Source organism: Rhinolophus sinicus, linkage group LG16 (assembly GCF_036562045.2).
Source record: "Rhinolophus sinicus isolate RSC01 linkage group LG16, ASM3656204v1, whole genome shotgun sequence".
Classification (NCBI taxonomy): domain Eukaryota; kingdom Metazoa; phylum Chordata; class Mammalia; order Chiroptera; family Rhinolophidae; genus Rhinolophus; species Rhinolophus sinicus.
The window spans coordinates 6579304-6606928 of NC_133765.1; positions in this window are offsets into that span (position 1 = coordinate 6579304).

Here is a 27625-nt window from a genome sequence, read left to right on the forward strand (position 1 = left end):
AAAAGCAAGAAATGTACACAGATTTATATGTATTTATACATGCAAAAATAAATTATGGAGGACTACACAGTGTATTTGTAAAATTCTAAAGAATAGTAATGTCACTGTAGATGTGAGAGGCAGAGACTGAATTTTATGATTAGATATTTATATTTTTCAAGATATTTCAATGAATATGCATTAGGTTTATAACTCAAGTGATAAAGAAATAGAAAAAGAAACAACAGGACGATTGGGATTTTGAAGGCAGATGCCACTGCTGTTGGCCCTTTCCAGTTCCCACACAGATTTAGGAATCCCGGAGGAGTCCATGCTTTGCAAGGGTCCAGCTCTCTTAGGACTTGGTCTCCAGCCCTCTATACTTCTTCAAGGTAAAGAGGCCTCAGACAGGGAAAAGTGGGAGGATCCAGGTGTCCTGGCCTTGCCTTAAAGAATCTCCTCCTCCTCATGAAGTGCATAGAGTCCCAGACCAGGTGAGTCGCTTTTTTTCTTGGACAAGCCTTTTTTATGGGCCTCCAGTGCGAGAGGCAGCACTGCCAATAAAGCAGTCTGTATGTGCAAACTCGGCTGTCCAGCATCAGAGCAGAACCACCTGCAGCAAATAGCAGCAAAACAAGGCCCCCAGTGTGGCTTTTGCATCCCTGGGAAATCCCACACTATCCCACTCCATTCTGCTCATCCCCTCGGTGCTCTTTAGAATTGTTATCCATTCTTTAGAGAGATGTAGAAAGAATAAAGGGATTCGCCTGTTACACAACCCTGCCCATGCCCATGTCTTTATTAAAGAGACGGCTCTGAGACCCAATGAACCTTTCTGCTCAGGCTCAGTCTTTGGAGAAACTTGGCTTCTGTATGACCTAGTAATAAAAGGCTGGTGAGCATATAGCAGGTTGCCAAACCAATCCTGACAGTGTCATAGAAATATCGATCCTACAGTCACCTCTGATAACTGTCAGTGTCAACATTTTGCATCTTTGCAGCTATGAGAGAGAGACAGAGAGAGAGAGAGAGGTTGAGAGAGAGAGAGAGAGAGAAAGAGAGAGAGAGAGACCTGTCACATTCCACTGTCTGAAAAACATGCAGCTGAGGCTGACAGGAAGAGGCAGGGACACTTGAGAGGTTCCCACCTCATATCCACTCACTGTTTTCTTCCTCGCTGCTCTCGACATCCCTGTCCTGAAGTATTAGCCAGAGGTAGCATGTGGATATGACCCGAGTGTGCTTGAAAGTACGGTGGTGGGTGTGCAGAGACTGCAGGTTTCATGTATGGTTACTCACCTCTCTGTCCCATCGTCGACAATTTTTGAAATGGGGCTGAAAGATGTGGCTTCCGATTGCTCTCTTTTCAACTATACCAGCATTTAAAATGCTTAGAAGCTTGTGTTGCAAAGGGATTGGATAATGATAAATGAACTTGAATAGGGCCAGGTTTATTGTGATCCATGCTTTTGCAGGGGTAAATAAATTAAACAAATGACAGCAAGAGTATCCTATTACTTACCATCTCTGAACTAAGCTAATCTTGCCAGCTTCCTCAGAGAAACTGGGGTCAAGATTCTTCAGTGCTTTTGGGTATTATTTACTCTCCCCAGGTCTCAGCTTTCTTCGCCCTGGGAGCTGGACTAAAAGATCTCTAAAGTCTGGTGGTGAGAGTCTGCATCTCCCCCTCAGGCTAAGGGCGTAAACTTTCTTCTCCACCTAAAAGGGAGTTGGAACACAGAGCAATATACTATAACAAACTAGTACCAGAAATATGGTTAAGTAACGTTGCTAGGACTCTGAGCCTCCTAGTAGCTAAAGTAAAGAGAGGGGACACCATTTTACTAGCACCAGAAGAATAAAACCTGTGAATAAAAAAGGACTCCATAGATTTTCCAGTAGAGCTCAAACATGACACACAAATCCCTCATATAACATCTGAGGCCAGATGTCAGAGAAGCAATATAGCTCTTTGAAAAGTGAAAGATTATCATTTGAAATGAGTTGTAGAAAAATATAGATGTTTCCAGTAGATTTGCATATTGAGAGAAAGAAATGTGGATTGACTTATTCTGTATGGCCCCAAGGGCTCTCTAAAGATTGAACAAGCTATCTTGGCAAATAATGAATGAGAATCCCATTACCGGAGTTATTCGTGTAGAGAATAGATGGCATGGGATGGAGGAGAGATTAATATTTAAGAATACACATTTTGGAATCAGTCAAACTGGTTTTGAATTCTGGCTGTGCTATTACCACCTGTGTGCCCTTGGGCCACTATTCTAAGCCTGGTTCCTTATTTACAAAACAGTTATGGTAATTCATTGCTCTTCTTTTAAGGGATTTTGTGAGATTTCAATGAGATAATGTATATAAAGTATAAGGCATTGTGCTTGGTTCAGTAAATGGTAACTTTTTATCTCTGTTGTTTACAATTGGTTCACAAAAGCATTGTTGAGGGTTAGGGTGTCAAGACCAGAAAATATTTCACTTTCCTTATAGTGCTGTGACTTCACACTCACCAACTATGTGTCGAGAATGTGTTCTGTGGCCGACACTGACACACATGCTGAGTACACAGGATGAATGAAGTTGAAATGACCCTCACTCTCATGGAGCATGCGATCTAGAGTCCGCAATGGGTTGTGTAAGTTGCAAAAGTACTGACTTCAGTTCTAGCGGCAAATAATTTGAATGGTGTAGAGAGCTCCCCTCATCTTATACCTTTCCCAGGAGGTCTTCCCAGGATTCCGTGGTTGGAATCTTGCTAGCGAAGTCCCTCAGCAGCATCGCTTCTCTTTAGTCCCAGCAGTCTATGGGAATGTGCTGTGATTAAAATGTGCCGTGCCCCGACTCACATCCGTTCTGCCCAGCTTTCATTCCAACCAATGCTGCAGCGAGGACCCTCTCATACAGGTAAGCAGAAAGCAGCTCACCTCAGCTGGACCTTGCTTTCCTGCCCCAGGCCGTGGCTGTTGCCTACAGGAACCTTCTAGGCATTCAGACATTAATCTGAGTGTGAGAGAGTTAACAAGCCACCAGTGCAACCCACAGCAAACAGGATGTGGAGGGGAGGATGTGTTCTTCCCTCTCCATCCCTCAGGCAGGCGATTCTGAAGTGCATTTACGTGGCTCCTAAGAAGAACTCTGCAGGATTGAACCTCGCCTGAACCTCAGTTTAGATTTGGAGACTAACTCTAGACCTCTCTTTTGTATTGGCTCTTCCTCCTTCCATGTCTCACCCTTTCCAGTCTCCAGCACCTGTCACCTGGGGTCACCTCCAGAAATAATTTGTCTTTGTACAAACCCTCAGCTCAGCTCTGCTCTCCTGGCTGAGACATACTGCACCAGTAACGTCAACATCACAACACTCAAAGTCTCTACTGAATCTTCGTACCTCACGCTTTGGTACTTAGAACCCAGCTGAGTCAGTGGTGCGTGCCAGGCCCACCATGGAGACAGAGTATTCCAGCACCCACTGCTCTGTCCCCATTTCAGACCAGTATTGTGCTCACAGTCAGCTCACTCGCTTGGCACTTAACTCTCCGCTAACACACAGAGAAATGCTTTTCGAATTGGTAATAAAATAGCAGTTCTAAAATGCATTTTATACCTTACAGACTTATTCCGCATTTGATTGTCAGGCAATCAGTCCCAAGAGGCAAGCAGGCTGAATGTGAGAATGAGTTTTCCCTTGGGTGGTATCCCGTAGGTGTAAGTCGTGATACATTCCTTTTGGTGTGGTTAACCATATCCACTTTTTCTATTTTCTCTTTCTGAATGCTCTTATCCCTACCTAAAATTTATGGGAAGATTATGCTGCCATTACCTTTGAATTATTTTAAATGTCTAGTCTCCCATTTATTTCCTTAAATACAAGTTCTTTAATAGCATTTTGAATGCTTATCATATTAGGTGTTTAAAAATTGAGACGTAATTCACAAACCATAAAATTTACCATTTTAAAGTATACAAATCAGTGGGTTTCAGCATATTCACAGGATGGGCACTCATCACCATCAGTTAAATCTAGAGCATTTTTCCCACCATTTAAGAAACCTACACCTGTTAATAGTCACCCCCAAACCAGCAGGTCTTTATCTTTTTATCTTCCCGTTATATAACTTTATTTTGCCTATTCCAGGCTGAGTATTCGGAATCAGTTCACAATGTTTCTTTCTTTCTTTCTTTTTTTTTTTTTAGAAATACAGAGCAATTGGTGACACAGGGCTCTCCTGGACATACAATCTTGATTTAACTAATTACAAACACTGTGATTGTAAACACACATTATTTTTTTCCCTTTCTGAGCCTGTTTTCCATTTCTAAAATGAGAATAGTGGGCTATGTCAGGAAGACGAACTCTTGGATTTGCAAGATCTTAGGAAGAGAAGGTTTTAAAGGAGACTTGTAAATGCTAAGTCTTCAAAATTCTGAGTGAATGTTGATAGGTGCATTTTTCTAGAGAAGAGTCTAAACATTTAGCAAAACTGCAAAAGAGTCTAGCACCCTCCCCATCACTTAAAAAATGGACTTGACACTAAAACGCCTTTTCGGCTCTACCATCTGATTATAACCTACATTTCACATTTGAGAAAACTGAGCTGCGGGAGTGACTTGCCCACGTCACACAACAGGTAGCACAGCACATGGGCACATGTCTGACTCCTGGGCCTGTGGCTTCTTAAGTCCCTCCCATTGCTTTGAAAGAAGCTGTGCTTTGGAATCAGAAGATCTTCAAGTCTCATTTTATATATCTAAGTGTGCAACTCATATTGCTTATCTCTTAGAGACCATATGAGGATTTTAAAAGGGGTCTCAGATGTAGTAAACATTCAATAAATCACATTTTTTATCCTCAACTTATGAGAAGGAATCTTGGTTTTGTATTTTACAAATACCTCCTCCCCCACCAGACACACATATTGCAAATATTTATAAATATATCTATAATATATAAATAATATAGAATACATAGAGAATATATAAATATTATATATATAAATATGCTATATATTTATGTATATATTTTCGTTTGTTTGTTCATTTGTTTGTCTTCTGAATGAGTTGTGGAATTGCCTAGATATCTGAGCTCCACTTTGGTTTCCCTGAAGCACAGTGAAGCCTTGGCTGTGCTAATCCATCTCACTGTGCTTTGATGGGGCAAAGCCATCATCTTTGGTGACATCTTGAGGGGCTGTGAATATGCTTCCTGTCTTGCACTGTGCTTCACACACACCAACATGGAATATATATATATATATATATATATATATATATATATATATATATATATAACATATCTGGAATAAACTAATGAACATTCTCTTTTATTTTGCCCTCTGAGAATGTGCACCGCAGGGAGAACCACCATTCTCTATCCTCAGTTCCCTTTGCAGTTAAACATCTATATTCATCTTAATGGGTCAAAATGATCCTGGTTTGCTGGGGAAGAATGTGAAGTGCATCTCAGGAGATTGGTGGCTGCCACTAAATTTGCAGAAATCTGTCACAACTCAGGGTATGACCTCGCCTGCCTACCTTGTGGTCCTGACAGAGCTCAGGGAACCAACACAGTCAACCCTTGGCCCATGTGTCCTCAGCATTACCCCCAGCACAGTTTGTATCCTTGTACTTTCAGCTGCCTGCCATGACCACTCAGGCAATGGGAGCTAATTACAATATTGTCTTAGACATAACATGATTATAAAATAAACTGATAAACAACAATGGATTTATGCATTCCAAAAGCCAACTGAATATGACTTTGGGTTGTATCCTCTTTAGGAATTAACCACACTGCTATTTCTCTCCATAGTGTTTTACTATGTGATAGTGGAGAGTGAGTGTGTGTAACCATGTCCCTTTGTTCACATGCAAGTGAACTTTAGACTGGGCTTCTTGTCACCCACATCCCCGGGTGAAGATCTGCATCCACTTTCTCCCAAGGGGAGCTCAATAGAGACTTTGAAGTCTTGAGCCTAAAGGGACCGGAGGAAGAGAATTTAGCAATGAGCAGAAGCAGGGCCAGGGGTTTCAGGAGCTTTAGACATAACAGGGACAAGCAATGAAGCACAGAAAATTGACATTGAAAGTTGCCTGTTTGAAAGACAGGACAGCCTTTGCTTGCTGCTGAGCTAATTATTATGCAAATTTATGCTAATAAACTCTGCCTTGAATGTTGTTGAGAAGCTGCCTTTTCCCGTTAACATAGCTGTAATGAGAGGTAAATTTGTAATGCAGATGCCCGAGGTAATATATCCTAAATCACTTTATAGTGTAACGGACTCTCTCTCACCCCGCCCGACACAAATGCCAATTTAAATTAGTTTTTGCTTTGCATATTTATTGAAGCTTTATTTATTGTTAATATGTGCTAAGGACACCTAACTCAACAGCCCCCCACTACTTGTTAGAAGTGGAATGTAGCAGAGAGCGGGGGATTGGCATTTGTTCATCAGATGAGAGAATTTTTCTCTTCTCCCAGTTAAAGCCACATCACCAGCTTGGACGGTGCCAGAACTGCTCATGAGTCTTCATCCCCTCTGAGCTTACTATCAAACAGGGCTCTGCCATGAGAGCGGGAGTTCTATTATATGGCAATTATTGTAGGGGACCTGTAAGAGTCAATCATCTTTGTCACCTCTGCCTTTGTGTTTGTGATACCACCCGGAGATGCAGAAACTCCCTCCTGCCCACAAAAGGGAGTGCAGTGAAAGCAACACCATTTGTCCCCTTCAGAAGCTCACACATGTGCATGCACACACAAGCACATGCACCCAGGCACACGTGCTCTCACACGCTGCTATCTACATCTTAGGGCTCACACACAGCCTCAGGCCTTCTTCCCATTGTGCATGCTCAGTCACACTTGTGCGGACTGAGGCACACCTTTCTTCTCATAGTCTTTAGTCTTGCACATATCCTTTCTTGGTGTTTACACTTGGGTTCAAACACAGGCAAATCACCACTTGCCTTGCACTCCAGCTGTGGTCGCACAAGTACCACCCTGACTCTGTCATGGCTAGGAGGGAATGGCATATACGCTGGCAGAAGTTCCTCCAAGTAATTCTGATATGAACCTTTAATCTCTGAGTGAGGGCACAGAACTAAACTGGGTAATCTTCTCTAGTTCTGGCTCTGTCTCTTTTTAAAAAAATAAAGTGCCTACTATGGTTCAGGCATAATGTTGAGCATTTTAATTGCATTGTACCTTACAGTAACTTAACTTAGGTATTACCATGCTTGTTATGGAGATGGAAAGACTGAGGTTTCGTGGGTTTCAATAACCTGCCCAAGGTTATCCACTTATTATACATGCTAAATGAAATTCAAATATATGTTTATTAGGGTCCAAAGCGCACGTTGTTTTCACTGCGCCGTTCTGTTTCCTAGCTAATATCTCAATTAATTTCAGTTTCAGTTTCAACTGTAATTTAAAATGTTGGAATTGATGATCGCAAAGTTCTTTGACCCCCCAGCTCCAATTCCTATTGCTCCATAATACAAATAATTATGTCCTGATTCTCATCAGCTCCTTCCATCTTTGATTGTGAGCTAAGCTCAAGCTGGTTACTTGTTTAAAGATTCTTGACTGATGCTACTTACCTCTTTAGTTACCTGTAGGTTTCTTCAAGCGCACTTTGACCCTCAGTTGTTCTGTCTGACACTAGCATGGACAAATGAGTCTATAAAGAATCTGAGCTAACCCAACACAGCAAGATGTCAGCCAGATGTGCTAATTCATGTGTGCATATGTTCAGGGAAGGCCAAGATGTCCATCTGCTAAAAAATGTCTCCAGCATTTACTTGTCAGGTACCTAAATTTTCTTCATTAGCATAACTCCTTTGAATCAAGTTATCCTGACAGCCCCTTCTGTGAACATGCAAATTCACATGACGTGGGACAACATATCAACGGATTGTGCCAGGTAATTCACTAGCATGTATTTATAAGATATCAGGACCTAAATCAAAAAGCAATGAGAGAACAGACACATGAATTTTGATGAAGAAAGGGTCTGAAAACTAGCTTTCTCTTTACCATTTGGACATACAACAAGACTGCGGCTGCTATAAATCTCCCATATGGAAATGAAAATCAAACTAAGAAGGATTTTGTTGTTGTTGTTCAGATCTATTAAGGAAAAAAAAACATTTTGTGGAAATTTAGGAGCAAATTGTCCAAGCAGGATTTAGGAGCTTCTTTATCTCCCCATACCATGTCCACCCTGCCCCAATTCAGTTCCCAATAAACCAGAATACCTTGACCCCACTTTAGAGTTTCAGTACTGTGGCTTATGGAACTACACTAGGTTACATTTCTGAGTCTGCAATCGAAATACAGTCTGTGAGCATCAATCTCTGATACTTTAGTATACGTAAGCTTATAAGATCAATTTTGGTTGTGACCATGTTCTGAAAAAAGACTTAAAAAGAGCTATGTTAGCTCATGTTTACAAAGGAAATAACATTTTATTAAAATTTAAAAAAAGAAATATGAAGATACTGAACATAGAGAGAAGAGAATAACAACTGTGACTCCACCCTCAAAAATAACATCTTTCAAACTTTGCTATAGATGTCTAATAATTAAGTTCACAAACTTGTTGCAACAATGTTGCTAACTTTTTTTTATGTCAGAGGAATTATTCGTTATGAATAGTTAACCAAGTTTACTATTTGGAAGTGCTAGAACGTCTGCGTGAAAAAGTTAGACGACCTGAACTTTTCGCCAACAATTCATGGCTCTTGCATCATGACAATGCACCAGCTCACATGACACTGTCTGTGAGGGAGTTTTTAGCCAGTAAACAAATAACTGTATTGGACCACCCTCCATAATCACCTGATCTGGCCCCCAATGACATCTTTCTTTACCCAAAGATAAAGGAAATATTGAAAGGAAGACATTTTGATGACATCAGGACATCAAGGGTAATACAGTGACAGCTCTGATGGCCATTCCAGAAAGAGTTCCAAAATTGCTTTGAAGGGTGAACTAGGCACTGGCATTGGTGCACAGCTTCCCAAGGGGAGTACTTCGAAGGTGGCCATAGTGATATTCAGCAATGAGGTATGTAGTACTTTTTCTAGGATGAGTTCGCAAACTTAGTTGTCTGACCTCTGTATACCATGGGATAGAGTTGATAGGATTTTGTACGAATATAACATGAGCATTTTTCCAAGGGAGATTTTGAAAGGCAGGATGGACAGCACCTTGCTCCGGGGATGGACAGAACTGGGTATGAGCCACATAGGTGACCAGGGATGACCGGGCTGATCCCTAAGGGGAGAGGTCACAGGACAGCCAGCAGAAGCAACAGTGAAAGAGGCAATGGGTAGCTCCCAAGGACAGCTTTTATTCACCTCACCATTTGGCCAAGGTGCACTTGGGCAGAGGAAACTGCTTTATACAACTGACCCAAATCCCTTTGCCTCTCTGGGCCTTAGTTTACTCCTTGGTAAAATGAGAAGGTCACACTAGTCCATCTCTAGGTTTCCATTCAAGTATATAGACTTGTTCCACTTGCAGAAAGAATTGCAATCTGCTGGCCCTGAGTTCATTCAGGAGTTCAGCCAGAGTCAAGCATGAGAGCGCTCAGATTCAAGAGTTTCTCATTCCAACCCCAGAGAGCAACCCACCCCCCAAATAGGGTAGAATTTGTGGCTGTTGAAGAAACACAGAGCAGTGCTTTGCAGTGGAAGAGCCTGACATCTGGATTCAGACAACCACATTCAAGTTCAAGCTACGCCCTTTCCTGACTTAGATCTCTGAGCAAATGATGACTTCACCGCTTTGAACCCCAGTTTCCTAATATGGTGAATGACACAAATTATACCTACTTCAAAAGACTGTTGTGAGACTATGTTGCCGTACACATGTGGTAGTGTTCTGAAATTTCTAGAGCACTTTGTGCCATTAAGTGAGCAACAAGGTAAAGAATAAGAACTGGGGGATTCCTTAGAACCAAGTGTATAATTTATTCATTATTTTTTCTGTTATTTGTTTAGTGGTTTTACTTTTCAGATACCTTTTACCTGTATTATTATCTCAATACAACTTTAGAACAACATGGGAGAGACACGGAGCTGGAGGTGGCAGCCTCATCTGAGGGACAAACAGAGCCCCAGGGTACTCCACTGGCTTGCCCAAAAATATAGAGTGACTTCCTCATTGCTGGGTACCATAGTCAGAACCTGGAATTGGATTGAACCTGATATAATGAAAAGATTGCTAGATTCAAGTCAGACCTCTGAATTTAGTTCCTTGAACTAAAAAGGATCCTCAATCAAGTCTCCTCCCCTCTCTGGGCCTGGGTGACCTCTTCTGCAAAAGGATCAGGTAGGGCTGGGACTGGCATCTTTTCCCCAACATTTATATACCCTACAAAGTGATCACCACAATAAGTCTAGTAACCATCTGTCACTGTACATAGTTCTTACAATGTTATTGACTCTAAGGACTGACATTTGGTCAAGGCTCTTTCCAGTACTGTTAGCCCACTATTTTGAGTGTTCACAGAATATTTCTACTGCTTGGGGAGTGGCTATGGTTTACAGTCCTTGCTTGTTCACTGGTGATAGGGTTGATTTCCCCCGCAAGAGGAATGACCACTAGCATGGCTTGAAGTGAGATAAGCCAGGAGTCCCATTCGCTTTCTCACTCACCCTGGACAGGGTCCCCTTTTTGGTAAGCAGTGTTGTAGGCAAGGGGCTGCTGACGTAATGATCTGAAGGCAGCTCTTTTTCTAGCATTTGCATGCTAGAAGCGGGGTGTTGTGCCTCTCTGGGCCCACAGAGGATGGTTTTCTTCTATCAGGAGATAAGGAACACATAAAGCAGCCTTTCCCTTAAGCAGTATCTACTCTGTTTGGGGAGAGAGGAAGTAGCCACAGGAAAGAGTGTAGGAGACAAAATGGAGTGCTAAGCTGTAAATGTGGGATTTTGCCTCTGAGGTTTAGTGCTAAGGGGAGGGTCAGGGAAGGATATGAGGGACAAAACATTTAGATGGGTGGAGGAGACAGAGGAGGGCGCTCTGGGCAAAGCAGCACAGCCATGAACTACTTCAGCAGCGGGGGCGTAGCCTGCTTGTTAGTCCTTCTGAGCCTGCCCTGGTCTAGATGCAGTGAGTGTCTGAACTATAACTCTGTAATCATTCATATTGCATCCTGTGAGTCCACTTGAAGCACGATGTCCACATTGAGGAGACAGCCAGGGAGAGGCTGGCAGATGGCCTTTGAGATCCCAGTTCTCTGCCTGGAGAGAATGCAAACAAGTGCCAGACTGCCGGGGACGATGGGACCCCTTGATGAGGTTCATCACACGTGCCCTTTAGAGCCAGTTTTGGCCACTGTACGGAGAGAAAAAATAGCACCATATCTGCACAGGAGAAATAAAACAGAAGCAATGACTTGTTTTCAGTACTGCCACATGTTCTGGGCTCATCTGAGCTGTCGGCAGTGTCGTGGAGATGTCCCACCTCAGGAAGGAGATCTGGGTAGGTGGCAGATTCATGACACAGGCAGCAAGGGTGAGGGGAGGGGGGCTAGGGGAAGGGAAGGTGATGTATCCTTAAACTCTGTTGGCCATATTACCCCTTTGAATACCACTTCTCTTTTTGACCTTGTTAAGTTTGGGGGTACTTGATTTACTATTTACAAGTGCACTTTCCCAGTGTGTCCTGAGTCTTGTGGCTCTTGTTCAGCTGCCTGGTCCAGGGCTCAGCACAGAGAACCACTATTTTTCACAACAACGACCCTGCTCCCCAGTGGGACCTCACACCTGCTCACGCCCTGTGGGGACAGAGCCCCAGAAAGCAGTTTCCAGGCTCTCGGCCTCACATAGACAGGTGCTGGCTCAGGTAGTAAATGGCCATCAACTGTGATTGCATGGCCATCAGCTGTGGCTAGTTGGCCGTCAGCTATAACCAGTGAGCCATTGGCCACTAATATAACTGCTGTGGCTACGCTAGCAGAGAGAGAAGAAGAATGGGGGCTAGCAAGAGGATGGTGGCTGGGCTGGCAAGCGTGGATGGCGGTTTGCGGACAGTGTGGATCCAGCCTCCAGTGAGAATATAGTGCCGCCAGAGAGAATATAGTGGTATGACTCCCCTACCTATGGCTCCGTGGGTGTTCCTTTTTGGCCTCACCATATCCTGCGTTCTTGTATGGGGAGCGGGACCAGAGACACCACAGGCCGCCCTGCATGACAAATGGCGCAGCGAGCAGGGTCTCCCGCACGACACGCCCATTTTTAACATGGCTCCTCCTTTTTCAAGAACCTGACTGGAACAATTTCCTGTACATCCAGTTCTCCCAGGTGGTGAGACATCAGGTATGTCTTCAACCTCGCCCCACTTCTGAGCCCTCCTTTGTTTTATTTTTCTCCTTGTTCTTATCATTAGTGACCACGTTACACATTTTAGGTGCAGATCTTGGTGACAGAATATAGGCTCCATAGCAGAGATTTGTGTCTGTTTTGTCCAACATTGTATCTTTAGCATAAAAAGCTTCCATTAAATGTTTTTAGAGTAAATTCATAAGACCTTTCTTCTACTCACTGACTGCCCACTCCTTGTCAGGCAGTGCGGTTAAAGAGGCAAGTAAGATTCCTGCCCTGCCCTCACCGGGATCTGTAATTTGTGAGGCTCTCCTGGAACCCGTTCCCCACGTCCCATTCATCTGTTCATAATAAAGGGCCAGCATTGGTGCCAGTCCACCCCAGGAAAAGGACTACAGGATGAAGGACCACAGCGTACAGCACATTTCCCCCTCTCACAGCCAATCTAGAACTGGTTGGGGGCACTAAAGGAAGATGGCTTCTGATGGGGACTTCCAGGAGAGACACAGGCTCTCGTTGAGACACAGCATGTAACTCTTGCCCCTTTTTTGCCTCCCCACGCAGTTCCGCTGCCACAGGCGACATTACTGACTGTTATATAACTGCAAGGGAAAGGGGACTTCTGGCATTCCGATGTGGCGAGCCCACCCATCCGTTGTTTGGATAATGGTACTGATTTCTCGTCCCGCGGAGGAAGGCCATCTACAGTTGGGCCTCAGTCAGGAAGCCAGGAGGGGCGGCTTGCAGTGCTAGAGACTGCCCACCAGGTGGAGACAAACCACCAGAAATGAGCTAAGAAACTGGGGCTGGCAAGGTATCATTTCTTCAGCTCTCCAGCCTTCTCACGTGGGTCGTGACCTGCTTTCCCAGTCCCTGTGTCCGGGCCTTACACTTTACTCCCTGCTCCGTACCACCTTCCTCCTTTAGTTCAGGGCCATTTTTTTCCGTTTTCCTCAGGTCCCCTCCCTATAATTGGCCCAACTATGAGTGACTTAGGAAACAGTTTGGGGTGGGGGGGTGGGGGCGGTTAAAGATGTTAAAGCAATATCTTCCGAGCCCTGTCTACAGCGGACACATTTAAGTAATCAAGTTCTGCTCACCGTTAGCCAGTTTCACAAACACATCCTGGACATTTTTCTTATTTCAGAAACTGCTTTGAAGATCTACCTCATTTTAATCATCACAAACTGCTCTGTAAGTGACCTTTTTTTGCGAATAAGGATGATGAAAACCTTACAGCATATAAATAGGACCCAAAGTCATCATTCCAATCCTATTAAAAGAAGGGCTAACGCAGACATGCTTCCCAGGCTGAACAGCATGAACATCACAGAAAATCTTGCAGAACCCATGGGACATGGCTATGCAGGACCTGGCATAAGAGTACAGTGTACCTGTTCTTTTGATACCACGGGAAGCTGTCTGGTCTGGTGGGCTTAGTACAGGGGCCAGACAATCGATACTGACTTCAACTGTGCCTGGCGAGGAAGGATCCATGATGCTTAGGATAATGACGTTTCAGCAGGTGATCTGAACCCCTTTTCTCTCAGGGTGTAGCCAGTTTGGAAGAACGAAGGACAGACAGTGGGGTGAGATAGTTAGCAGCATGTAGGCAGAGTGTGAGGGCGGGGGGAGGGCAGGTTATGGTATGAAAGGTTTTGCTTTATCCTGTTCTGACAGTGAAGACCTGGGGCTTGAGCCCTTTTGGGATTAGCACAGCATACACCCTGGAAATGACACTGAGCAGGGGCCAGACAGAATGACGTCCTCTGAAAGGTGTCTTTACACTTATTTCTAAGATATTTAATTTAAAATTATACTTAGTGTCCCTTCTTGCAGTTAGATAAGACCCCATGCCTCTCTCCCATCCAGCATCTTCAAAGGTCTCAAAAATTCTATTTGCCACCTCCCTTGTTGATTTTACTTTCTTTACTTTCTTGTGATAAGCATGCCTAAATATGCATGGATAGAAAAATAAAATAAAATAAATGAAATCAAGGGCCCTGCCTAATTATATTGGTGGAAAAGTTTTTGGAAGCAGAGGTGAGAAGATCCCTTTTTCATGGCGCATTAAAATAATGTATGGAGAACCTCTCCCTTCCAGCTAAGGAGGTGGTCAAGATGAGAGGATAAATCTTTTAAAGAATAATGTTTTCAAAATCAGGTTCCTTGTCCTCAGATCCTGTGATGTATGAGTGTAATAGTAGGTAGGACACGTAGTGAAATATACATGAGATTGCCTGAGAAGAGAATAGCGGAGTGAAGGAAATATTAGTGTTTACATCAAAACTCAATTGGAACACTCATTTCAAGATGGTAGTTTGTTATGTTGAATGCAATTTAGTCCCACAGGGATTTTTCCTTTCTGTCTCTAGGACTCTCCCCATCCCTGCCCCTCCTCCTCACCCCACTTCCCACCTCCCTTCCTCCCCCATATTTAGATATAAGGAAGCAAAGCGCATCTACCGTGTGATTTGTTCTTCATGGCTGCTGGTTTTGCAGACCATAAAGGGAAGGGAGAGGAGGAGGCAGAACCCTTTGGACACTGCCGGTAATTCCCTAGCCTTTTGGAGACTTAGACAATTTTAAACAGAAAAGCAATTAATACAAAAGGACAATTTCCTTGCAGCAAATCAACTAAAGAAACTAGCCTCAAGTAAGAATATCTTCCTCCTCTCTTTTCTCAGCCCTCTTATACACACTTTCAGGGAATTCAACTGCAGCAAAAGATACGTGGTGAAAAAACTGACCTTGTTGGGAAGGGCCGGCTTAATTAAAACAGCTTCTGCAGCCCCCTAGAGGCAGTGGTCCCACTGGCTAATGCAAACTTGGACACCGGCAGAATGTTGCATGACCATCATCTCTGCAAGCCACAGGTCTCCTTCTCCAGTCAATGAACATTTAGCGATGGACTACTGTGTACAGATATCCAGGCCTCCATGTGGGGCCTTTTAAAAGGTGTGCTTTAAAAATTTTGCAAGGCTGTATCAGCACCCTTCATGTGAATTCTGAGTCCTGAATGGGAGGCTCAGGATGGCTGTTTTTCTCACCTGGCAGTTCCTGTCAAGCTGTACCATAGGATGGCTGCAGGTGCCTTGGCAGAGTAGATCTGGCAAAGCCAAAACATGGTGGCTGCATCCTCCCCTCTACACCTGGTTCTTGCCCTGCATCTGTGTCCATCCTTTGGGGTGTCTTTGCTTGAGCATGGGGCAGACTGGTCTGAGCACACACCTGCACACAGGTGCTGAGTTGTATTTCAAGAGTGAAGCAGAACTGCCGTTCTACATGTGGCTATCTGTAACCATTCATGGCTATTGTGACATGTAAGAATCTTTCGTTTTCAGACGCTGATGGTGCAGTGTCCAGTGTTAATGAGAGAGAAAGATGATTCCCTTCTAACAGCTTTGTAGTCTCTCTCTTTACCCCAGTAGTAAGTGTAGTTTCTTCTTTCTTAGAAGCTGTGAATCCTGAGTAGGAGAGAAGAAAGAAGAAAGGATAGGAAAGGGAGGGGGCTCTAAGGAAAGGAGAGGAGGGGAGGAGAGGGCAGTGGAGTGGAGAGGTGAAGAGAGGAAAGGTGGGACTATAAATGTACGAATTAGAAGTGACCTCAAAAATCCTTTATCTTAATCCAATTTTTTTGAAGTTTAGAATATGAGACCCAGAGGAAAATGGCTTAGCAGAAGTTTTATAGATATAGGTGGTGGCAAATCCAGGTTGAAAATTATGTCTATTGACTGTGAATATCACCACAGATCTCATCAGAAATGTATGAGCTTTAGAAGTTGTAAAGACAATGGTGACTGATAAAAGTTTTCCAAAATTCTAATTTTCACCTGAAAACTCAAATTTTAGCGTTGACAACAGATATTGGCAGTTGTCCATGAAGTGACTGGCTTGTTTTATTCACTTTTGAGAAAATGACTGTTAAGTACCCAAGTCTAAATAACCATAGATTGTCTGTCATTCTTTCAAGTAAAGACCCTCCTCCATGAAAACAGCAGTTAGTTCAGCTTGTGACTCAAACACAAGCGCGTTTCCTTGAGACGACCGTAGTACTTCAGTGTGCAGCAACGTGCTCTGCGTGAGCTTCCCATTTCATCACACAAAATAATAAAAACATTGGTATTCAAGAGTTGAGATTTAATAAAATTATTATGTTTTACTACTTAAGGAGGGCCATTCATGAGTGAAGCTGGCTTTGAGGTTTTACTCTTGTGTGGTGGTGAAGGGCCCAGTGACAAGTAGGACAATTTGATGCTTTGATTTATGCTAAGAGTCTGGCAGTTTTACCCACTGTTGCTTTTGCATCTTCAACACAAATAGCAACACAGTAAAAAGGTGAATAATGTCTTAACATTGTTATGAAAATAGTTCTGACCTCACACACCCTGGAAGGTCTTGGGGACCCTCAGATCTATGGATGACACTTTGGGAACCATTGCATTAAAGAATCAGTGGATCCTTTGAGTACCAAGGCTTGGGCCCAGACACTTTGTGGGGTCTTTTATCTGTAAGATAAGAGGTGTCAGGGTGGCAATACAAATTCCAGACAGGTCCATTATATCTATCTATGATGTTACTGCGTGGATCGGCATGCACAACATGGAATCAACACTTCCTACCATTGAGTCATTGGTCTAGAAATCCACAAGGTAGTTGTGGAGGAAAATATGGTTAGTTTCAATGAAACAGGTCCTTGCAAAATTACCATGAGCCTGAAGCTTACGGCAAATAAGCTTTCCCTGGCACTCTCATTCCTGGGTTAGTCATGGCACCAGTGGAGGTGACCTAGGTCAGGGAGGCTGCAATCAATTTGGTGACCACCCTGTTAGTATCTTAAATACCCAGTCTTCATTTATCTCCTCAAGTGCAATTGTTACTTCTGAATATTGAATGTAAAGATATCCTGCTATTTTATTTTTATTTTTTTATCTTTAAAATACTTCTGGTATATGCAGACTCTCAGCAGTAGACATAAACTTGGACAAAAGTAAACATGAGCTTTATACCGTCCCCGACTGGGAGATGATGAGAAGCACAGACGAGAAGCACAGCTGGGGTAGAGGTGGTGGTTGTGGTGCTGGATCACCAGATAAGGCCAGTGACCTCTGAGATGGAACAGCCCTTCAAGATGCTGCCATGGTGAAAGGGGGACTAGCTTCTCTCTCCTGAAATGGGAAAACCCTAGGAATTCTACAACTAGATAGGAAATGAGGCAAGAAAGGATTCTCTAACTTACTCCCTGGTGCACTACATTCTCAGTCTAACACAGCTTTCCTGCCTTACTTGCTTCCACTCTCCCTAGGAGTCAGGACATAGACATACCAGGATGCTCACTGCCCTCCCCCCACAATATCTCATGATGCTCTACATCTTTGATGCTCCTGTTCACGCTGTCCCTCTATCTGGAACACTCTCCCTTTGCCTCATTGTTTCCTGAGAAGCTTCTACTCACCCTCTAAATCTCATGCCATATGTCACCACTTACCAAAGATCTCTTTTCTTATGTCCTCATTCTACGTGACCAAGTCAGAATCAAGCTCTTCCTCCTCCGTGTTTTGATAACTTCATTCATGTTACATCTAAACATTCATCTCATTATATTATAGTTAATTATTTACCCATCCTTACTACTTAGCTTAAAATTCTTTGAGAACATTCACAAATGTAAACAAGCTTTAAGTCAGATACTAGCCAGGTGCTGAGTGTATATTTATAAAACAGACATGGTTCCAGCACACGAGATATGCTGAATCTAGTAAGGAAGGCAGATAATAAATCAGTCAAAATAAAGTATACTGTGAGGGTAGAGAAAATAGGATGTTTAATATTAGTTTTGTGTATTACAATCATTGAGAATGTTGTCCCATATATTATAGGAGTTCAACACATTTTTGCTTCGTGAATGAAGACTTGAGAGGAGCCTGTAAAAAATCAAATGGATTTAATGGGAGAATGTGTAATAGAGCAACTATGACAGAGATGTGAGCAGAGTTCAAGAAACAAACACATGATGACGAAGTACTAGTGGGGGCAGTAGCTCTGAAACAGGGACCATCCAACAGGGCTCAACGTTATGTCCTTAACTTCTTCTTCTTTTTTTTTTTTTTTTTAAGATTTTATTGGGGAAGGGGAATAGGACTTTATTGGGGAACAGTGTGTACTTCCAGGCCTTTTTTCCAAGTCAAGTTGTTGTGCTTTCAATCTCAGTTGTGGAGGGTGCTGTTCAGCTTCAAGTTGTTGTTCTTTCAGTCTTAGTTGTGGAGGGCACAGCTCAGCTCCAGGTCTAGTTGCCGTTGCTAGTTGCAGGGGGCACAGCCCACCATCCCTTGTGGGAGTCGAACAGGCAACCTTGTGGTTGAGAGGATGCTGAGCCAACCAACTGAGCCATCCGGGAGCTCAGTGGCAACTCAGCTCAAGGTGCCGTGTTCAATTTTAGTTGCAGGGGCGCTGCCCACCATCCCTTGCAGGAGTCGAGGAATTGAACTGGCAACCTTGTGGTTGAGAGCCCTCGCTCCAACCAACTGAGCCATCCGGGAGGCAGTTCAGCTCAAGGTGTCGTGTTCAACCTTAGTTGCAGGGGGTGGAGCCCACCATCCCTTGCGGGACTCCAGGAGTTGAACCGGCAACCTTGTGTTTGAGAGCCCACTGGCCCATGTGGGAATCGAACCGGCAGCCTTCAGAGTTAGGAGCATGGCGCTCTAACTGCCTGAGCCACCCAGCCGGCCCCTGTCCTTAACTTCTTTTTCCTCCCACCTCCCATCGCCTGCTGGGGCATTGTCCAAACCCAAACAGAACCTAAGGGCAAGGGAACCTGGCTGATGGTGTCTGTAGAGGTCAATCTCCAAGGGCACAGAACAGGGCCAAATGGGTGGAGAGACAGTCTAACCAGAAACAGAGTAACCAGCAGAAGCAATTAAGTGAGTTTACATCAAGTCTAGCTAACCTGTGGCCTTGTACAGTTCTGAATCAAACTCCATGCCAACCTATTATCTACGCTTCCCCTCCTGGTGACAGAGTTCACATGAGGGGTAATTCCCTTTGCCTCTGGAGCCAAGTACTTGACAAACAACTCTGCCTATCTGTACAGGGTACAGAGCCCTGGTCAAATAAAATTAAAGACAGAGAGTAGCAGAGTAGGAAATCTAATGTTGCTTCCCTAGAGAAGTCGTCAATCTGTTTTATGAAGAAAACAATGTCCATGAATGAGATTTTATACTTACTAAGCTCTATATAACAATTAAAAATTGGTATAGAATCATCTGAATACCGCACATGCTTGAGGGCGTGGCAGAGATTAGGTGTGAGCAGAATCAGGCTGAATTAATCAAGTAACAACATCTAAAATGTAAGATAAAATCCAGCTAAACTAACTTTAAAGGAATGTTGGCCCAACTGTAAGAACAGACATATTAACCAGACATTTAGTATTTGGAGATTCCTAGAACTACCAGTTAATTCTAGAGTAGATTTATTCTTTAATGTGTCCTGGTTTATTTCCACTTTCACAGAAAGAGACATTCTCTCTACTCTTAGAGATTTACTAAATCTTGGGAGAGATTTTACATTGATCTGGCTTACCCTATTGATTTCCAATTCTCCAGAGACTCTAAACAGGAATTGATTTAGATGTTTATGCAGCTAATCATTTTGTACTCATGTTCACTATGCCTGTCTTTTTCCTATTAGGGCATGAGGTAGTTTATGAAAGTACAATCAATTTTATATCAGATGTTCAAGAATGACCACAAATGACTTTTTTAGATGTCTAATATAGCATGGAAATTATTTATAACTCATTCTCTGCAACCCTCACCTGCCAACATTTCCCCCCTTGATCCACGGTAGTTGGGCTTATTGAATAGTTTGAATGCCAAGTTTTTAAAAATAATTATTTATTTTGAAATGAAGGCAGCTACTCGGTGGTAAGTCACTACTTGGAAGGATCTTTTGCAACTCATAAGTTCCCAGAGTAGACTGAAAGGAGACAGTCAGACTCTCTAAGGTATTATGAGGAGAGAGAACACTCAGGCATTCCCCTGCTGCTGAGTGATTAGAATAATCCTTGCCCACTGCTATTAAAGCACATCTTTCCTCTTTGCTTACATGAGAGTGCTTATAATAAATAAATAATCTGAAGAAAATAAGGCAGAATGCAGGAGAGAATGAATGGGGATGGGAAAGAGACTTCTTTGGGTGGCATGGTCAGGTAAGGTTTCTGTGGAGAGGTGACATTTGAGTGAAGAACTAAATGATGAGAAGCCACATAAGAGAAGACCTGGGAGATGAGTGTCCCAGGCAGAAGGAAGAGCAACAATGAAGGCTGTGAGGCAGGAACAGGGTGGTATGTGTGAGGGCACCTGGAGCATGTCCAATGTGATTGGAGGATGGCAAGGAAGGGGCAGACAGATAGAAGAAGTAGGCAGTGGTGGTCAAAACAGCATGCAAATGCCGTTTTGCATCTACAGCAGGGTCTAATGGGACATTTTTAAGTTTGAGTTTTATTGTAGGCGTAATGGGAAGCCACCGGAGGTTTTGAGGTGCACGGTGTGATCTGGTCTGTCAGTGTTAGGGGGAAATGTGAGACATGGTGTCCGTGGAGGTGGCTGCAGTGCTCATGTGTTTGGACTCATGAGGAAAAGGTGGCGCAGATGAGACACAATCAGCTTCAGAATAAATTTAAGGCAGAGCCTATACTTGCTGATGGATTGGATGTGGTGATGAGGCAGAGAGGAACCAAAGATGACATCTAGGATTTTGGTCCAAAAGAGTAGCAATGGCGATGCCATTTACCAAGATGGAGACCCCATAAAAAGGAGCAAAGTTTGGGAAGGAGAAGGATGGTGACATTGACAGGTCAGTTTTGCTCATAGTGTGTTTACTTAAGAGCTCTGTTAGGCACCTGAGTGATGTTGTCATATGGATGGTTAGATCAAGGAATAGCCATGAGGGGGAGTCTGGGACTAGAAGCATACATTTCAAAGCCATTAATGGATAAGAGGTTTTCTTAGCTGTGGATTCAATGAGAAGACCCAGGAATGAGTGTAGAGAGAGCTGATCAGAAAAAGGAGGAAGAGCCAGCGAAAACTGAGAGAGAACGTGGAGAGAGAGGTAGACAAAAGGCCAAGTGAGCAGCTTCCCTGAAGCCAAGTGAGGAAAACGCTTCAGGAGAAAGAATGTGTCCACTGTGATAAATGCTGCTGAAAAGGCTGAGGGAAATGAGAGAAATTTTAATCATTGTTTTTGGCAAGATAGAGTTCATAGGTGACCTTGACAAAAGCAATTTCAATAGCATAATGGGAACAAAGCCTGATTGGAGTGAATGGAAATCAGAGGATAGAAAGTGAAAAGTGCAAAACAGAGAGCATATGTGATTTTTAAAAAGATTTTTATTGTGAAGGAAAGCGGGGAAACAGGGCAGTTGCTGGAGGGGAAGGCATGGAGCCAAGGCAAGGATTTTAACATTTATGATGATAACCATTACCATCATAGTCAGAATGGCTACCGTTTATTGAGTGCTTACCATGTGCCAGGCACTGGGCCAAGCATTTTTCGTACGTGATCACATTGGATCTTTCAGCAAACCTATAAAGAAGTCTCTGATATTATCAGTTTAGAGTGTGAGAGCGGAGGAACCAGAGTCCTAGATCTGGTGATAGAACTGGGAGCCCCACCTAGATGTGTCTGACTCGATGTCACAGTCTCTTGAACACAGCAGACGGACATGTTCCCTTTAAAAGACCAGCTGAAAATGAGTGAAATTCTTAACAGTACTTAGTCAAGACTAAATTTTGGTGGCAAGGGATAGAATCCCAACTCAAACTGGCTTAAGAAAAAAAGAAAAAAAAATGAGGGCATTTCATTCATGTCTCAAAAATCCAGAAGTAGAGCTGTGTAACAGGATTCACACAGGATAATCTGGATTTAGTCTCTCTGTGTGCTGCTGGGCTCTGCTTTCCACTCTGCTACTTTTATTCTGAGTCAAGTTTCTGCAGGTGGTCTCTAGCAGCTCATGGCTTACTTCCAACAGTCTGGAAACTCCAGGGGTCAAAGTCACAGGTAGGCCTGGCTCTTACTGCAGGAGTATGTCACCTGCTCACTTCCAAAACAATTGCTATCCCAGGCGCACACGATGAACTCACAGGCCAGGCCTGGGCTCCGTGTCGGCCTCAGGGCCACAAGGACTGATGCAGATGTACAGGTTGCTCTACAAAGGAAATAGTAGGTGCTATTCACAAAAAAAGGGATATCAGGTGGGCAATAAAGGGCAAACGTCCACTAAATCAGGGATACATTCAGATGTTTCCTCTCTTCTGAACAGTTTCACAATATGATCCCTAGGATTCTACTGGAATATAAGTTCTATGAGGACAGAGGCATTTCCAGTCTTGTTCACCAAATATAGTTCTTGGCTCTGTGTTCAGCTTTAAAACAAGTATTTATTGAATGAATGAGTGACCTCAAGTGATTCTTCTATAATGCAGCCCTGTTTCATTTGATTTATTTATTTTAACTTTAGTTGAGTTCTTTATGTATTTGAAACTCATTATTTTTCCTATGTGTAGTTCTCCAAATTTCTGAAACTCTTAGTTTATTTGGAAATAGTGTATTCGATTAATGTCCTACTCTTCAGAACAGTGTTTTTGATGTTATGTTATTCAAAGGGGAAAACTGCCTCGGTACAAAAACCCCAGTTCTCTCTGTGAGGTCCCCTGAGGGTTTAGAACCTGAAGGTTTAGCCAGAATTGAAATCCCCACAAATTCTAATACAGCTCTGCTTTGTGTCCCCAGGGGGTTTCTTTCCGCCCACTGACTCTGTTAGATGAGGCTGAGCTCTGGGGAAAGACAGGTACAGGACAAAAACTGTTTGGTGTATTTGCTTCTGACACCAGACTGCCTGTGGCAGAACTATCCCTCTGGAAAGCTCTCAGGTGAGTGGAGAGGGGAACACGCACTATCTTTGTAGATGATTTGAAATTTTGCATTGTGTGGTGTGTCAGTGTGAGGATGCTGAAGGGCCTTTAATTGCATTAAAATAAATTTCAGTTTTGTGTAATGTTTGTGAGGAAGGCTTGCAATAAAAAATCACGGAGGTTGATCTTGTCCTATGTAGCCTTAATGCCTTCTACCACAAGCAGGCATTTAGGGACTTAAAACAAAATTACATAGCAAAACCTTAGGGCAAGATATATGGGGGCGGCCGGTTAGCTCAGTTGGGTAGATGGCAGTGCTCTTAGCAACAAGATTGCCAGTTTGATTCCCACATGGGCCACTGTGAGCTGCGCCCTCCACAACTAGATTGAAACAACTACTTGACTTGGCGCTGATGGGCCCTGGAAAAAACACACTTAAAATAAATAAAAGTTTAAAAAAAAATCTTTCTTAAAAAAAATAAAAAAGATATATGGAAGAGAAGCATGGCATAGTTAAGTATCCTGGACAGGAAGCAGCAATAAAAACCAAGAGCATGGGCTCCAGAGATGGACTGCCTGATTCCAAACCCTAATTCTCCCTTCTTTAGGTAGGTGACTACAAGCAAGATGCTAATCGTCTGTGTCTCAGTTCCCATGCTGGTAAAATATGGCTAATAAAATAGTACTACCTCATAGACACTGCACATAAGTTGATATATTTAAGCATTTAAAACAGGGCTTAGAACATAGAAATCAATGTATGTGTGTTTGTTTCCATTGCTATTATTTTGAATGGGGAAAAGATCAGAACGTAAGTCTGAGTGTGCATGGAGGAAATTATGAGCTTTAGTGTGAATATCAAGAGGAAATAAGCCAGTGTGTGTGTGTGAGTGTGAGTGTGAGTGTGAGTGTGTGTGTGTGTGTGTGTGTGTGTGTAGGAGGAAGAGGGGAGGAGGAAAGGCTGGTTATGAGACTGCTCTCTTCCGGCTGTGTATAAAATATTTTAACATTCTGGGAATTGAGAGCAACTGTTGAGTGTCTTGCAAGTTTGAGAAGAGCAATTGCTCTGAAGTCAGAAGTGAAATTAATGTCATGGAAAAAAACCAGAGGCTGATGTGACTAATTAAGCCTCTTAATGAGAGCATTAATATTTCCCCAATAGATTGATTTAGCATTTCTCTCGCTGAGATTGTTGCACAAACTTACCTGAGATGGCCATCTATCTTGATTGCTCAGGACAAACTGCACTGGCAAAAATGAAAAAAAGGAAAGAAAAGAAAGCTGATAGACCACCTAATTTCATAATAAAAACCCTAAGAAGGTAAGGAGGGAGCACTACACCCAGGAAATCATGAGCCCAGGGAAGCATCCTGAGCTGTAAAGCTTTCTAAGCAAGTCATTACTGGGCTTCACCTTATTATACTTTATTAATATTTATGTGAAGATGGGCTTATTTGCTCAACTCATTCCGCCAGCATGTGATTTCCTAGAGGCTTGTGCCACCCAGTGCACTGATGCCAATTTTCCTGTAAGTCTAAGAACACCCATGAGTGGGAGTAAAGTTACCATTACAGGCAAACCACTGGACAAGCAAGCAAGGATGGTGTCTCAGTCAGGATTCACCAGAGGAGTAGGACTAGGAAGACATATATATATTTACGTGTATAAAGGACTCTTGCAAGGAATGGCTTATCCAACGGTGGGTGCTGGCTAAGCAAGCCCAAAGTTCTTAGGGTAGGCAGCTGACAAGAAACAATCATGAGTAGGCTAGAGCCCCACTGGAATTAGCTAACGCTTGTTGACTAAAAATGGCAATCAGACAGGAAGCTGTAAGGGGAACGGAGAGCAATTGCTGATCCAGGAGTCGAGTCTCCCTCAGGGAAGGCCCAAGCCTTCTTTTAAAGACTTCTGAGTGGTTAAGTCAGGCCCCACACAGGCTATCTCCCTTTTGATTAACTTAAAGTCACTCATTGGGGACTTCAAATACATCTGCAAAATTCCTCCATGGCAGCACCCAGATTAGTGTGTGATTGAGTAACTAACTGGGAGAAAAGATATATGTGTGCTACAGAATGGCAGCTGCGTCCCTTCTCGCTTTCAGTTCTCCTGAGAGAACCTCGCTGGTAGGCCAGGAGCCTACTAGAAAGAGAGCTCTGGGGACTAGAGTTCAGCCTCTCCAAGTTGACACATCAAAAAGCCCACACAGATGGAGAGGAAAGGACAGACGAGAAAGAGCTCCCGGGAGAACGTTGCCCCACAAGTTGTAGATGAAACAGGTTGGGTTGCAAGCCCGTTTATGTTTTTCTCAGTTTATACAACATTGTTTTATTGATATCAGCACCTCATATTTACATGAGAGGTCATACATACCAAGCATAGCTGTGATGAGGAAGAAAGAGAGTAACACAAACAGAGCCCGGGGGGATGAGCAGAAGGTGATTTGATCAGCACTTTGTACTGCCTGCCTCCACTCCCCGGGCACTGCCCAGGCTCAGTCCCTACAGATACATTTTTCTGTCCAAACACCCATAGAAAAATGAGATAAAACTCTAACCAAAATTATCTAGTTTTTAGCCCTTGCGCAGACTGCTGGAACCTGCTCGTAATTTGAACTCCAGCCTCATTATAATACAATTAGAATAAAATGAACATTATGGCTTGCCACTCCCCCTGCCACGGGCTCTTCTGTATGCATTATGTGTAAGAGCATTCACAGAAAGAAACTGGTTATATAGCCAGCATATGCCAATCAAATGACCGCAGTATATACGTAAAATATCCTGAGTTTGGACATCACATCTTCGGCTATAAGAAAATTTACCTACCCTTTTCTATGTAACTGGTAGTCTCAGAGATTTGGAAACCACACAGAATCCAATGTTACACTCACAGGAAGTTCCAAATTCAAAGCAAAGCCACTAGACTGTAAGCCCTAGGAGGGCAGCAGTTTTTATTTGTGCTACTCACTGTTGTGTACATCACACTCAGAGTAAGTCTGTTACATAACGGACTTTCAATAAATAATTTTTGTATAGAGATTAATGTTTAATGAAGCTATGAATCCCGAATCAAGGGGGGCATTTATCTGTTAATGAGTTTTTATAAAGTAAGATCATCTAGACTTTTAAATATACTGGGTTTATTAACAGTATTAGCTTACTTGCTATTTCATGGTCAAAATGCATATTATGCATGTTAGGCATCCTGAGAAATATGTTTTAAACAATTTCAAAGAGTTAGGGTCTAGAGTATTCCAGGAGCAGACAGAGTTCCCTGTCTTAACCTTGAATAGCAGGGTCCCTCTGGACATTTTAGCAAAGCTTCTCTTGGTATCAGTGGAATCTCCTAGCACTGTGTAAGTCTTTGTTCTGGGTTATCTTGTTGGTAGGAACCAGGAGACCATAAGAAAAATGGCATTTTTCTCAAGTAAGTAAATGCCACAGACAAGGGGAACTTGCACTTTGTCTGCAGACAATACAAAGTCACAAGATTAATTAACCTGCACTAAACTGAGAACTGCTCTTTATCCAGCAGGCACTTTCTGTCTATTTTGAGTGCTTGGTTGCTGGCTCTACGTGGTATGTGTTGGCTGCTGTCTTTTATGGGATTTTAGACCTCTCTCATAAGCGATAAATAGTCCTCATGATGGCCGATAGAGTGTAGTGGCTAATAAGAGCGGCGCTGCAATCACTCTGCTTGTATTTCAGACTTAATTTCATCTGTATTAGTTGATGGGGTTTTAGTACACTTGTCTGTGTCTTCGTTTCTTCTCTGATAAAACAGGGATGGTAAGAGTATACGCTTCATAGAATTGTTGCGAGAATTAAAATTAGTTAATTATGTAAAGCACCTAGAACAGTGTCAGGCCTGAAGTAAGTTCTCCGTATTATCATTAGTATTAGTATAGTGGTTGATATCCCTTATTGAATTAGCAGGGCATTATATTTGGGGCAGAGGTTGAATCTTAACTTCTTCCAGAAGCCTGGACCTCAAGTCTTGTGAGAGAGTGTCTAGGAAGGGTTGGAGGTGGGGAGCAGCGACCCTGTGGCCTTGGTCCATCAAGGGTGTTCAGGTCTCTGAGCAAGGACAAATCAGGCAGGAACCCTCCCACAGTCCCTGGCTGTAGCGTGTTACAACATGGAAATTGAGCACGTTCGATTCTCATAGGAAGCCTGGCTAATATATCCCAGGAGGTCCTTCACATTCAGAATTCAGACAAATTGCTGCTTTTTAATTAACATAGCCTCAACAACTCTGTTATTTGTCTTCTCATGAATCTATTTTCTCTCTAATCCCTTCTTGGTCTCCCACCCTGTCTCCTTCTAAACTGTAATCCTCAAGGCTCTCCCTGAGGAGTGGGTGTAGGAAGGGACGCGCACCACCAGGGCTGG